The sequence below is a fragment of the Apium graveolens genome, chromosome 2, assembly GCF_009905375.1.
Source record: "Apium graveolens cultivar Ventura chromosome 2, ASM990537v1, whole genome shotgun sequence".
Taxonomy (NCBI): domain Eukaryota; kingdom Viridiplantae; phylum Streptophyta; class Magnoliopsida; order Apiales; family Apiaceae; genus Apium; species Apium graveolens.
The window spans coordinates 235,203,803-235,217,981 of NC_133648.1; the positions used below are offsets into that span (position 1 = coordinate 235,203,803).

The 14,179-nt window shown below is 34.9% G+C and overlaps 1 pseudogene; it reads left to right on the forward strand.

Annotated features, from left to right (window-relative positions):
• The first annotated feature begins 1,266 nt into the window (after positions 1–1,266).
• On the forward strand, positions 1,267–13,336 carry LOC141697938 ((-)-alpha-terpineol synthase-like; annotated as a pseudogene).
• The last annotated feature ends 843 nt before the right edge of the window (positions 13,337–14,179 follow it).

A 14,179-nucleotide genomic window follows, 5' to 3' on the forward strand; every position in this document is an offset into this window, starting at 1 on the left:
CCTGCCAGCAGTAGTAGAACAACAATAACTCTCATGCAGAAGCTCAAATCAGCGATCCAACCATTCAGAATATAGCATAGTTAGTCCCCTAACAAGCTGTCCAAATTTCAGCCAAAATCGGACTACGTTTGCCATTTTATCAGATCATTTGAATATTGTTGCTAGGGGTGGCAAAATCAGACATGACCCGAAACCCGACACGAACCCAACCCGCAAAAGTACGAATTAGGGTTGAGGATTTTGAATTTCGGGTCGGGTTCGGGTTGGGTAAAAATTTACCCGAAAAAAATCGTGTCATTTTCGGGTTGACCCGAAATACCCGAACCCGACCTGTTTATTTAAATAATTAATATATATATATATATATATATTATATATATAAATGGTAGGTTATATTTTATAAATCATTTGTAATATTGTGTTTTATTATATTTCTATTTTTATATTAATTTGGCATAACATTTTAGTTTTGTAATTATGTAAATTAATTTTTTTAATTTTAATTTTTTTAATTTTTTCTAATTTTTGTGTTATTTCGGGTCAAACAGCTCAATTTCGGATTACTCGGGTACCTACCAGGTCGGGTTCGTGTCACAATTTTTGAACCCGTTTCGGGTCGGGTCGGGTTCGGGTCAGACTAAAAAAAATCAGGTACATCCAACCCGAGACAAACCCGAACCAAAACCCGAAATTTCCACCCCTAATTGTTGCTACCCTATTCTTAAAAACATGTTTTTCTCTCTGGGTGATCCTTTCACACTTTCTCTTTCTACATATAATTCTTTTTCAACCAACTCTGTTGAAAAACCAGAAACCTCATCTGATATTCACATCACCTGTATTGAGCTAATAACCAAATTGGTCAAAAACCACATTTATTTGGGCCGGACCCACTATAATAAGAAGCCCTGACAAGTTATCCCATCGTTACAATTATTGGTGTAATTTTGTTGCCTAAATTGTTGTTTAATCAAAAAAAATTCGATGAAAAGTAGCCTTTTGAAATTGTGTTACAATCAATTTAAATGAATATTCATCGACTAATATCGAAAATTGGAATTATTTGGTTGAGTAACCGATTTGTGATTTATCAGAATTTTTTTATAAAATTGGGTAATTATTGAAATCGGTCAAATCAGATAAATTTTTTGATCAATTTTTGAATGATTTATCGGTAATTTCTGAAAAATCGGCGGATTTTTTTATAAGCATGGCCATTATTAATAACTCCGGAGTTATTGCATTCAAGTATCCAGATTAGTTAGCATGGATCTTGCATTCACTTCTCAAATTATGAGTTGCAGCTTTGGGAGAAATGTCCCTGCCAAGCCTGTGATTAAATCGGTCCCTGAAATAACCAAGGCTTCTCTAGTGTCACAAGAGCCCGTGGTTAGGCGATCGGGAAGCTATAAACCATGCAAGTGGAGAGTCACAAGATTTGATCCAAGGTGGTATATAGATTTTTATGAAAGATATAGTGACATGATCCCTGCGGTATTACAGTTTGCAAAGCTTGACTATAACATTGTACAATGGTTATATCAGGAAGAACTTGAAGAGGCATCAAGGTATATGATGGTTTTTAAAGATGTACGTTGATCAAAATAACGCGCACACTCAACACACAATTTTTAACACTTACTTTATTCTCCATCGAGGCTTTTTTTATTCTTTTTTGCTGAGAGTTGTTTCACATCGTTTGAGGGAGGGAATATATTGAAAAATATTGTACTAAAGTGGTGTTAAAGCCTACTTAGCAAGCCAACATCATTTTGATAAATGGTTTTCTTAGTTATCAACTTCTCTGCGTGAGTGTGAATGGATCTTCGTGGAATTTGGAAATGGTCAATCGCTCATATTTAAATAGGTATCTACACACTTATTAAGCACACTTTTCACCGGAACTTGATTCTGAAAGCTCTGTAACTTGAGCTCTAATGAAGAAACAATATCAAAGAACTAAGAAGAAACATTGTATATTGCTAGAGTAAAGTGTTTACATAGATGAATATTACATTGCTTAGCTTATCACTGTTTGTACATAATGAGACTATATACTAATCCTACAGCACACATACTCTAACAAACTTGTAACAAACTTTCTGATTTATGCTTGCTTATGTGGCATGCTGGCTAGACATTGAAGATATATTCTCAACAGAATCCTCTACTCCTTGTTACTTAGATAATTAAGAGCGTGCATACTTGCTACAACGGTAAGGATTGTGTCTGTTCATTCTGGAGATTTTGTTCACTCTTTGATTATATACAGGTGGTGGGAGAATTCAGGTCTCCGTAACAAAACTGATTCCATAAGGGATAGGGTAACATCATCTTTCTTGTGGAATGTGGGAGTTTCATGCAGGCCTCAACATGGATTTTTCAGGGTATTTTTAACTAAAACAATGCAGCTTATTACAACAATAGATGATGTTTATGATGTTTATGGGACACTGGATGAACTTGAAATCTTTGAAATTCAAAGGCCCAGTCGATATAAATAATAATCTAACTGATATGGCAAATGAGACAGTCTCTTATATAAATGGAATAGACCCTTTACGAATGAGACAGGCAATGAGACAGTCTCAATTAACTGTAGAAAGAAAATTGCTGAAATGTAAATGCAGTAATATAAAAACTGAACAATATAAAAATACCGGGAGTTTTCACTTAGTTCGACCCTTAATCCTAGTCTATAGCCTACATCCAAGTCCCTATGCCACCTAGCATAGAGATTGTATTATATCAACTTCAATAAAAGAACTTACAATCTTTTTTTGATCATAAAAAATAGTCTCGAAAGAAACCTTTTCCTAGCACACTTGCTACCTAGCACAACTGCTATAACCTAGCCCATTTGCTACCTTGGCTACTCTTCTGAAATCAAGCCTTTTCCACAACCCGACACAAGTTGATATAAATACATGATTACAAAGAATAAGTATATGAATTACAACTCAATCTAGATCTTGTTCGTCTGGATATAAGAACGAATGAATAGAGAACACGAGTGATGTTTCAGATAAAGAATATAGCATGTAAGCATCAGTGTTTAATATGAATACAAGAGTTGTATTTATAAGCAAAATCTAACAGATATGATTTACAAACAAGAGATAAGATATATATGATTTAAACGGGTTTGTTTGAAAATATTTGAATAAGTCTTGAAAGATAGTTTGTTAGTTTGTTTTGAAAGAGATAAACTTAGTAAAAGATAAGTGTTTGAATAGTTCAAACTAAGTTTATCGGATAGAGTTTGTTGTAGAAATAGTTATCCAGTTAAAGCAAGATATACATTAAACCCTAACAAACTAATCTGTTATAAACTGTCTCTTTTACAGAGCTTGTTCTCGAAAAGATTAGTGCTGATCTCTATTGCTGGAAACAATCGTCATAAACCTGATAGATTAACATTCTCCCCTATTTATGATAATGATAATGAGAACATAAAATCCCCCTATCAAAAAACACTTTAAGGCCTGTAAAAGAGAGTTAGTAGCAACGGAATATATTTTACAGTTTATGATTTAAGTACAACAAATATATGAATGAGACAAGAAACACGAATGAGACAGTGATGTGAATGAATGATACACTAAGTAAAAACATGAACGAGACACCCAAAGAATGAGACAATCTCAAATGATTTAATAACTTAGTAAATAAACTTGATAAAAAACCCACCCATAAACCAGGGTGTCCGGTTGTAAGCATTCAAAATCACATCATTCAAAAAACATAAACCAACATAACCAAGTTGAAAAACCAGTTCAAAAATCATCAAAGTCTTAAAAACATAAAACATCTCCCCTTTCATCACATAAAAGGGGTCAATTAGTCAGAGTCGAAAACATTCACTGGGGATTTGGATTTTCCTTTTCCTTTGCCTTTGTCTTTGTCTTGAGGAAACACTGGAGGTTTGCCATACTCTGAGAACAGATTTTCAAAATCATCCTTATCAGGAGATGTGCCATCTCGTTACTTCATCCACTCAAAGATCTTCGATTTGTACTCGTCGCTGGTCATGCTGAACACCGACGGTGGAGGTATAGCAGGAAGAAGAAGAAGAGGCACTATTATTTCTTTGACAGTGCAATCTCTAATCCAGTCCTTTTTGCGATGCCGGTACATCTTTGATTTATCTTGCATAGCGGACAGTTTCTGCGACAAGAACTTAGTTTTCGAATCCAGCTGAAAGAACAACTTAACAAACTCCTTTTCCCAAGCTTTGGCAGTTGAAACCATCCCTTCCTGAAGAGTCCCAAACTCAAAACCGATAGTATTGGTGACTCTTTTATCATGTGCATGTAAAATCGACAACTTTGTATTTATAGAATCAAGAGAAGAACAAACATACTTGTTAAACATTTTATATGATGCACGCATCATATTAACTTGAGATGTTAATGAAGAGAGAGACTTAATGGATGCAAAATGTTGATTAACAGAAGCTAAAGTAGCCGACTTTTCATTTAACTTAAGTATCAAAGAATTCAACAAAGAATTAGTGTTTTAGTCAAAGGGGTCCGAAGCATAATTAGGTGATTTTGGCAAACCAGCAAAAAGCCTATGAGAATCATTAAACATAAGGTCATTTAAATCAGACACGACAATACCATTTTGTGTCAAAAAAGACACGTCAAAGATAACAGACCTCTTATCAGACAAAACAAATGGGTTTAAGACTCGAAAATACTCAAAAATCTTAGACAACATACCGGGATATGGAAGGTGCATAGACTCGTGACTAGCATAGTGACTCATATTGTTTATAATCAAAGAGGCCAAATCAAAGGGAATCTTCTTAATAAAAACTGACAACAAAACGCAATCTTGAAACGTGACCCTATCACTACCACCTTTTCTAGGGTGGACATTTGAATGAAACAAACAAAATAATATTAAGGAAGTAGGAGTAAGATCGGATACCACAGATTTTACATAGATTGAGATAAGGTTGTCGTCGAGAATCGCCTTGAGTTGCTCTTCCTATGGGAGGCCAATAATATCATCAAATGCTTGATGAGTTGTAAACCGTAAATGGGCACGGTCCTTTGTCAGAGACTCCAGTAAGCCTAGCAAGCAAATCAGCCTTGAAACAAATAGGGTTTCCTTGAACTTCTAAAAACACGATATTGTTTGACAGAATCCGAAAATTTGCATAGAACTCCTTGACTAAATCCGGGTAAATTACTTCTGATGGTGACAACAACGAAACACATTCAACCTCTTCGAAGAGTTGAGAAATTCCAACTCGGTTCAAAAGCTCTAAATCACTAGACACTTCAGATTAGAGTTTGAAAGTACGACGGCGTTTGGAACCCGAGGCACCGGTATTGGGGGTTTGATGGGCCGAAGATTGAGATATGGTATTATGGGTATTTGTTGAGCTATTGGAGAGGGAAAGTGAAATGTTTGGAGAGAAGAAGGGTTTGAGAGAGAAAAGAGGTTAAGGGTTTTGAGAATTGTGAGAGAAAAATAAGAAAATGAAGAGATGAGAGATATAAAGTATATAAAGGAGAGAAACTAAAGAGTTGGAAGATCAAGAGAAGTACAGAGTGAATCAAATTAATAAGAGTTGTACAAAAATCAGATATATGCAAGAGAAATGAGAAGGTTGGAGATGATAAGTTATATCAAAAGATACACTAAATCACTTTTGCATGCACACGGTAAAACACGCAATCATTAATAATAAAATAATTACAAAACTAAAATATTCATAACAATCACGTAGTAATACACATAAATATATAATAAATAAGAATATGCAAAAAGAAACTATCCCCGAACAAAAACGAGAATAAAAAGAAATAAGATTATAAACAAATTAAAATCAAAAAATAATAAACATAAAACAGGTAAAAATTGCAAGGAACACATACCTAATTCACGGTGCATTAAACAAAAACGATCTTCAGCTAAGGGCTTAGTGAAAATATCTGCATGCTATTTCTCAATAGATATGTAGAGCTCAATATTACCTTTAGAAACATTATCTCGTAGAAAATAGTGACAAACATCAATATGCTTAGTACGAAAATGCATGATAAGATTTTTAGAGATATTGATTGTAGAGGTATTATCACAATAAATAGGAATATTTGAGAAAGAAATACCAAAATCCTGCAATGTTTGTTGCATCCACAAAATCTGAGCACAACAACTACCAGTTGCTATGTACTATCCTTCTACAGTAGAAAGAGCTACAAATGTTTACTTTTTACTATGCCATGCAACCAAACAATCACCTAAAAATTCACAAGCACCACTTGTGCTTTTTCTATCAACATGTGACCCAACATAGTCAGCATCTAAAAAACAGATTAAGTCAAAGGAAGAAGAGCTTGGATAAAACAATCCCAAGTCACTCGTACCTTTCAAATATTTAAAAATACGTTTAACGACATGCAAATGAGATTCTTTAGGTTGAGACTGAAAATGAGCACACAAGCATACACTGTACATAATGTCAGTACGAGAGGCAGTTATATATAAAAGAGATCCGATCATACCTCGAAATTTAGTGACATCTACAAGCGTACCTTGTTCATATTTTGTGAGCTTAACTGAAGTACTCATTGGAGTAGCTTTAGGTGTAACATGTTCAAGTGAAAATTATTTTAGTAGATCCTTAATGTACTTGCCTTGGTGAATAAATATTCCTGCATTAGAATGATTAATTTGTAATCCTAAAAAGTATTGTAGTTCACCCATTAAACTCATATCAAATTCCTTATGCATGCAGTTAGAACACCACTTACACAAAGATTCGTTAATAAATCCAAACACAATATCATCTACATAAACTTGAACTAAGAGAAAATGATCACGTTTATGAAAAATAAATAGAGTAGGATCGAGTATACCACGAGTGAAGCCATTGTTTAAAATAAATTGACTGAGACGCTCACACCAACAACGATGGGACTGTCTCAATCCGTAGACATATTTCTTAAGCCTGTAAACATAGTTAGGATACTTTTCATGAACAAAACCTGGAGGCTAATTAACGTATACTTCTTCCTTGAGATAGCCATTTAGAAAAGCGCTCTTGACGTCCATTTGGTAAAGCTTGAACTTCTTGTGAGCTGCAAAAACCATTAGAATGCGAATAGCTTCTAATCAAGCTATTGGAGCATAAGTCTCTTCGTAATCGATTCCTTCCTATTTATTGTATCCCTGAGCAGCCAAACGAGCTTTGTTTCGAATGATGTTGCCATCTTCATCCTTCTTGTTCTTGAAAACCCAACGAGTACCAATGATTTTGGCATCTTGAGGAGGTGGGACGAGTTCCCAAACGTCATAACGTTCGAACTGATTTAGTTCTTCCTGCATTGCAACTAACCATTGCTCATGTGCAATAATTTCTTGAGCATTCTTTGGTTCGCATTCAGCAACAAAAGCATGGAACGCACACAGATTGTGAAGTCTACTACGAGTTGAGATTCCTTGATCTAAATCTGTAAGAAGATTATTTGGAGGATGATTCTTTACTGTTCTAGAAGACTTAGGAAGACGAATATTACTCATTTCTTCTTCATTAGAATTATCTTCTTGGAACTGAATAGGGGTTGTCTCATCTGAATGAGACGATCTCATTTCCGCTTGTGAAGATTTATCCGATGGAGAAGCAGTGAATACACTTGGAGAATCATCAGGAGTCCTTGGAGAACCAGAATTATTATCTGAAGCTTGAGGATAGTCTAATGAATCACCAGAAGATCGAGATGAACTAGGAGAATCTTGACTAATAGATTTGTCTGAAGGAGACTAACTCTTTTGAGAAAAAGGCTCTCTCATTTGAGAATGAGACGATAGATCTGCATCATCTTCTTCAATTTAAGAAATATTTCGAGTAGATTCATTGAATGAAATGTTGATAGATTCTTCCACTTTGTTCTTGTCCAGATTATAAACACGATAAGCTTTGCTTGTAGTAAAATACCCTAAGAAAATTCCCTCAGTCGAAAATTGGATCGAACTTACCTCGGTTATTCTGATTATCTAGAATAAACTATTTTGAACCAAAAACTCGGAAATAACTGATGTTAGGAGTCTTTTTCTTAAGCAATTCATAAGGAGTTTTAAGAAATATAGGACAAACAAGTACTCTATTTAAAACATAACAGGAAGTGTGTACCGTTTCAGGCCAAAATTTCCTTGGAAGCTTACTCTCATGTAGTAGAGTTCTGGTTGTTTCCTGTAGTGTCCCATTCTTGCGTTCCACTACTTCATTCTGTTGAGGAGTACGAGGAGCTGAGAATTCAGGAGTAATCCCTCTTGATATGCAGAAGGTTATGAAGTCTTTTTCGAATTCTCCTCCATAATCGCTACGAATTTTTTTGAGCTTAAAAGAATACTTGGTTTCACGATTAGTAATTAGATCTTTAAACTCAACAAAAGCTTCATCTTTAGTACGTAAGAATAATACCCAAGTAAAACGAGAATAATCATCAATTATAACAAACACATAATTCTTACCACCGAGACTTCATAGCGTTCATGACCCAAAAGATTAAGATAGAGTAGTTGCAAAGGGTCAGTAGTTGATACTCGATTCTTAGCAATAAAGGAAGTTTTAACCTGTTTTCCAAGCTGGCATGCCGAGCAAGGTTCCACCTTCTTGTATTTAAGCTTTGGTAGACCTCGAACAAGACCATGAGATGATATCTTTCGAAGCAAATCCATGTGTACATGACCAAGACGCCTATGCCAGAGATTCTGTTGATATTGAATAGTAGCAAGACATATTTCTTCGTGCTATTCATCAAAATCTAGAACAAAGATATATCCTTTTCTTTTGGCAACTAAAGCAAACTCGTTAGTTTTAGTACCAATATAATAAACATCTTTATCGAATTTGACTTTATGACCAGCATCAGTAAGTTGACTTACACTAATCAGATTATATTTTAAGCCATCAACTAAACAAACATTAGAAATAACAAACCTGTCATTACCAATAGTGCCTTTACCAATGATACGAACGGTGTTAGAATTACCAAGTGTAACTAGACCTCCCTCTTTAGCAACGAGTGAGAGAAACTTGGATTTATCACCGGTCATATGGAGAGAGCATCCACTATCGATTATCCATTTATTACATGGAACATGGACCTTCAAGCATACCTGCAAAAATTGCTTTATCTCTTAGGTACGCACTTAACCTTGGGTCCTTGTTGGTTAGTATCACAAATCTTATATAAGTGTCTATATGATTTCTTAATCCACATCTAAACAACATTAATAAATGCATTAGCAGATTTATATCTAACATACGATTTATAAGATGAGTTGGACGAGTGGCCCTTGATATCACATAATCGGAATTCAGAGGTAGTGTGACCAGATTTTCCACAATCTCGACATTTCTCATAAGGCATCTTATACTTCATAGGAGCTCGCTTGTAACCACCTTGAAATGCACGCTTCTTGATTGATTCACATCCTAATCCTCCTTTATCTAGAGAAGATTTTTGTTCAGCAAGCAAAACATTCAGAGTTCCTTCACCGTGAAAACACTTTGCTAAATCTTTTTCAAGCTGTGCGACTTTTTGCTTAGTTCAGGAACCAAAGGGTTAGGAGAACTGTCTCTTTTGACAGTTTCTGGATCAACAGAGGCTGACTCTTTCTTCAAAGCTTCAAGACATACATCTTTCATCTTAATCTCATTCTTGAGTTACTAATTTTCTTTAGTAAGCTTAGATATCTTTTCAACTAAAGATCGATTTTCAGCAGCCAAAGTTTCATCTTTCATAGGATCATCCATTTCACTGAGAACTTCACTTAATGCTAATTTTAAATAAGCATTCTTTTCTTTTAGCATTTTAATCTGAACCTGCAAGGTTATTACAGTCGAAGATGCAATTGAATTTACATTATATTTAATATTTTGTACCTCATCATTGTCACTGGAGCTATCTTTGAGTCGAGCAAAACAAAGTTGAGCAACTTCATCATCTGAATCGATCTCTATATCAGAATCATCATCACTCCAGATAAGTAATTCTTTCTTCTTGTTCTTGAGCTTGTAGAAGTCCTTTTTAAAATGCCCATTTTCCCACATTCGAAGCATATGTCCTTGCTCGAATTAGCCTTCTTATCTTTGCTCGGATTAGATTTGAAATCTTTCTTTGGAAACTGAGCTTTCATAGGCCGTTTTGATGCATTTCTTTTGGCAAGAAATTTTGAAACTTCTTGGTCAAGAGATCAATTTCCTTGTCAAAATCATCAAGAGATTCGTCTGCATCTGCATTAGGTACAAGAGTATTTTTTCGAGGAGCATAATCTTCTTCATCATATCTGTGAAGCTGATTCTCGAATTCTTCCAATTCACTAAAGAGTGTAAGAATGTCCATAGTAGAAAGAAGAGTCGAATCCTGCAGTATGGTGACCTTAGGAGCAAATATCTTGGGCATAGCCCTGAGAACCTTCCGATTGATTTCGGATTGTGGAATAGTCCTTTCCAGAAGAGATATAGAATTCATCAAAGTTAAGTATCTTCCTTGAGCATCTCTGATACTTTCATCTCTTTCCAACCTGAAACCTTCATAATCACTCATTAGCATACTAAGTTTGACTTCACGTACCTTCATGGATGACTTTGATAGTATCCCAGATTTGTTTAGCCGTGGTACAAGCTGACACTTTACGCAACTCAGTAGCCACCATTCCATTTGGAAGCGAATTCATAGCATTGAGTTCTTCAGGAGATAATTCTTTGATAGACTTATGATTTCCTTCTTTTTATTGGGACTGTAAAACCATTCTAAACAGCATCCCATTCAAAAGCATCATGCTGGAGGAAGATTTTCATGCAGAACTTCCATTCAGTTGTAATTTTCAGCACCTTGAAGCAATGGCGGATAATTGTTTGAATACCTGTCTCGTTGGACCATGGATCGATAGCAAAATAAACACTAAACAGAAAATTAAATGCACCCGCTCTGATACCAAATGAAATTCAAAGGCTCAATCGATATAAATAATAATCTAACTTATATGGCAAATGGGACAATCTCTTATGTAAATGGAACAAACCCTTTACGAATGAGACAGACAATGCGACAGTCTCAATTAACTTCAGAAAGAAAATTGCTGAAATGTAAATGCAGTAATATGAAAACTGAACAATGTAAAAATACCTAGAGTTTTCACTTGGTTCGGCTCTTAATCCTAGTCTATGACCTACATCCAAGTCCCTATGCCAACTAGCATAGAGAATGTATTATGTCAACTTCAATAAAAGAAATTACAATCTTTTCCTTGATTACAAAAGATAGCCCCGAAAGAAACCTTTCCCTAGCACACTTGCTACCTAGCACACCTGCTATAACCTAGTCCACTGGCTACCTTGACCACTCTTCTGAAATCAAGCCTTTGCCACAACCCGACACAAGTTGATATAAATACACGATTACAAAAAATAAGTATATGAATTACAACTCAATCTAGATCTTGTTCGACTGGATATACGAACGAATGAATAGAGAATACGAGTGATGTTTCATAAAGAATATAGCGTGTAAGCATTAGTGTTTAATCTGAATACAAGAGTTATATTTATAAGCAAAATCTAACAGATATGATTTTCAAACAAGAGATAAGATAAATATGATTTAAACGGGTTTATTTGAAAATATTTGAATAAATCTTGAAAGATAATTTGTTAGTTTGTTTTGAAGAGATAAAATCAGTAAAAATAAGTGTTTGAATAGTTTAAACTAAGTTTATTAGATAGAATTTGTTGTAGAAAGAGTTATCCAGTCAAAGCAAGATATACATTAAACCCTAACAAACTAATCTGTTATAAACTGTCTCTGAAATATATCTGAGTTGCAGAACTTGTTCTCGGAAAGATTAGTGTTTATCTCTGTTGCTGGAAACAATCATCATAAACCTGATAGATTTACAATCTTCACAAGTGTAGTCGAGAGGTTTGTGTTCGCATATCTTCAAACTTTCTATTTTAATTCCTATGTATAAAAAATATTACAAACCACGTCAGTTTTTTTATATTTATGGATGTCAAGTGACGATTATCACATGAGAGAGCAATTATTTCAATTGGGACATAAATGCAATGAAGGAGCTTCCACACTACAATTGGGTGCATTTTGGAGCAGTTGGGCATGCCCATGACGTCAATTAACCAGACATGCCATTTTCATGATTCGGCATGCCTTTTTATTAATTTTTTTTATTTTTTAATAATTATTTTAATATTAGAAATATCCAGAAATAACAAATATAATTTTAAAATATTTACATATATTTTAATATCTAAAAAGTTACTAATTTAAATGAGTATTATGATGATATTTGATTATTACTGTCAACTAACTTTAATTTTATATTCAAATTCATTATATATTAGTATAATAATTATTTATTAAATTTTATTATATTTAATTGATAAATGGCATGCCTTTTGACAAAAAACATGCCTAGACATACTTTTGGAAAGTCTTGTGATAGGTAGCCTACACTATATACTAACACTTTACAATCATGTTAATGAGACTGCCTACCACATTCTCATGGAGCATAAACTAGACACTACACCACATCTGAGAAAAGCAGTAAAATTTGATTACATTTTGATAATTTTTCAAGAAATATCAGTAGGGGGATTTTTTTATTAAATTCTAAAAAAATATAATCTTGTGCTGTAGTGGACTGGTTTGACAAAAAGTTACCTGGTTGACGCCAGGTGGTATCACAGTGGATACAAGCCAATATTCGACGAGTACATGAGGAATGGACTTAAGAGTATATCGGGGCCTCTAAATACAATTTATTCCTACCTTTTCACATCCGAAACAATAAGGAAAGAAGACGTCGAATATATCGAGAGTCTTCCTGATATAGTGTGCTTGGCATCTGAAATATCAAGACTAGCTACGGTATGCTAGAAGAAAACTACTCATTCTCGCGTTTATCGATATCTAAATATCTTTTTTCCAAGTTAGTATTAATTAGAACTAATTATATGAGGATGAATGACAAAATGATTTGAAAAGATGAGATGTTCCAAAAGCAATCTAGTGCTATATGATGGATACGGGTGTTTCAGAAGAAGTTGCACGTGAACACATGATAAATTTGATGAAGAAGACATGGGGAAAATTGATCAAACTTGATGTTCCTTTAGAATGGTCAGTTGTTGAGATTATATTAAATTTCGAAAGAGTGTCTCATTGTACGTACAATGCTGGAGATGATGGCTTTGGAATTCAAGATGGTTTAACGGAAGATAGATTATTTTCGCTCTTTTCTAGAGCCTGTTCCTCTTCTCCTGGACACTGTTATTAAAGGCAAAGATTAAAAGAGAATTTAGACTCGTCATGATTTATCTAATAGTTCCCACTAATCAAATCAATGGCCTGTTTTCACCTTACGGCTTACGCATGTGTAAATTGGCGTGTTTATTTTAAAATTATGAATTAATGTATGTTTATGTGAAACAGAGATTTATAACGCAACAACAATAACAATAGCAAGTATTATTTTATCACAATATAATGTTTAATGTTTATAACGCAACAACAATAGCAAGTATTGTTTTATGGGCTTTGCATGACAGAGGGATGTTTAATGAGTGCTGTGTTGGCTATGGGCTCAATACGGCCCACTGAACGAAGGCCCATCTGACAATTGCACTATTGGGCCGAAGGTCCACCAGGCCCGTGAGCCGAAGGCCCACAGAATGCCATAGGTTGTGGCCCACTTCGTCTTCCAAACTGTTGGAAATAAAGAGGCGTAACGCCCCCTTTTTCCTCCCTCCTTAATGATGAGTAACGGAAGAACATTTATGGGAGAAATGAGTATAAAATCCCTTGGAAGATAAGAAATAAGGAGATACTCATTCTCTTAAACACTCTGCTTTCTTGTATTTCGTTACCCACTTTACAACCAGATTCTTATTCTCACACCGGAGGTGAATCAGGGGAACAATCCCTCGCATTCTCTTCTCTTTCAGGTCACCGCCGAAGGCATATTTATGGAGGTCGAAGCCTGTTCATCCACCCGAAGGAATCTGGACGTAACATTTGGTGCCGTATGTGGAAAATACGAGAATCACAAGACGAGATATCGAGACAATGACAAACGTAATTCTTGAGCATTCACCACCACTAGGTTTTACCCCACCCGACAAGGGGCAGCCGTC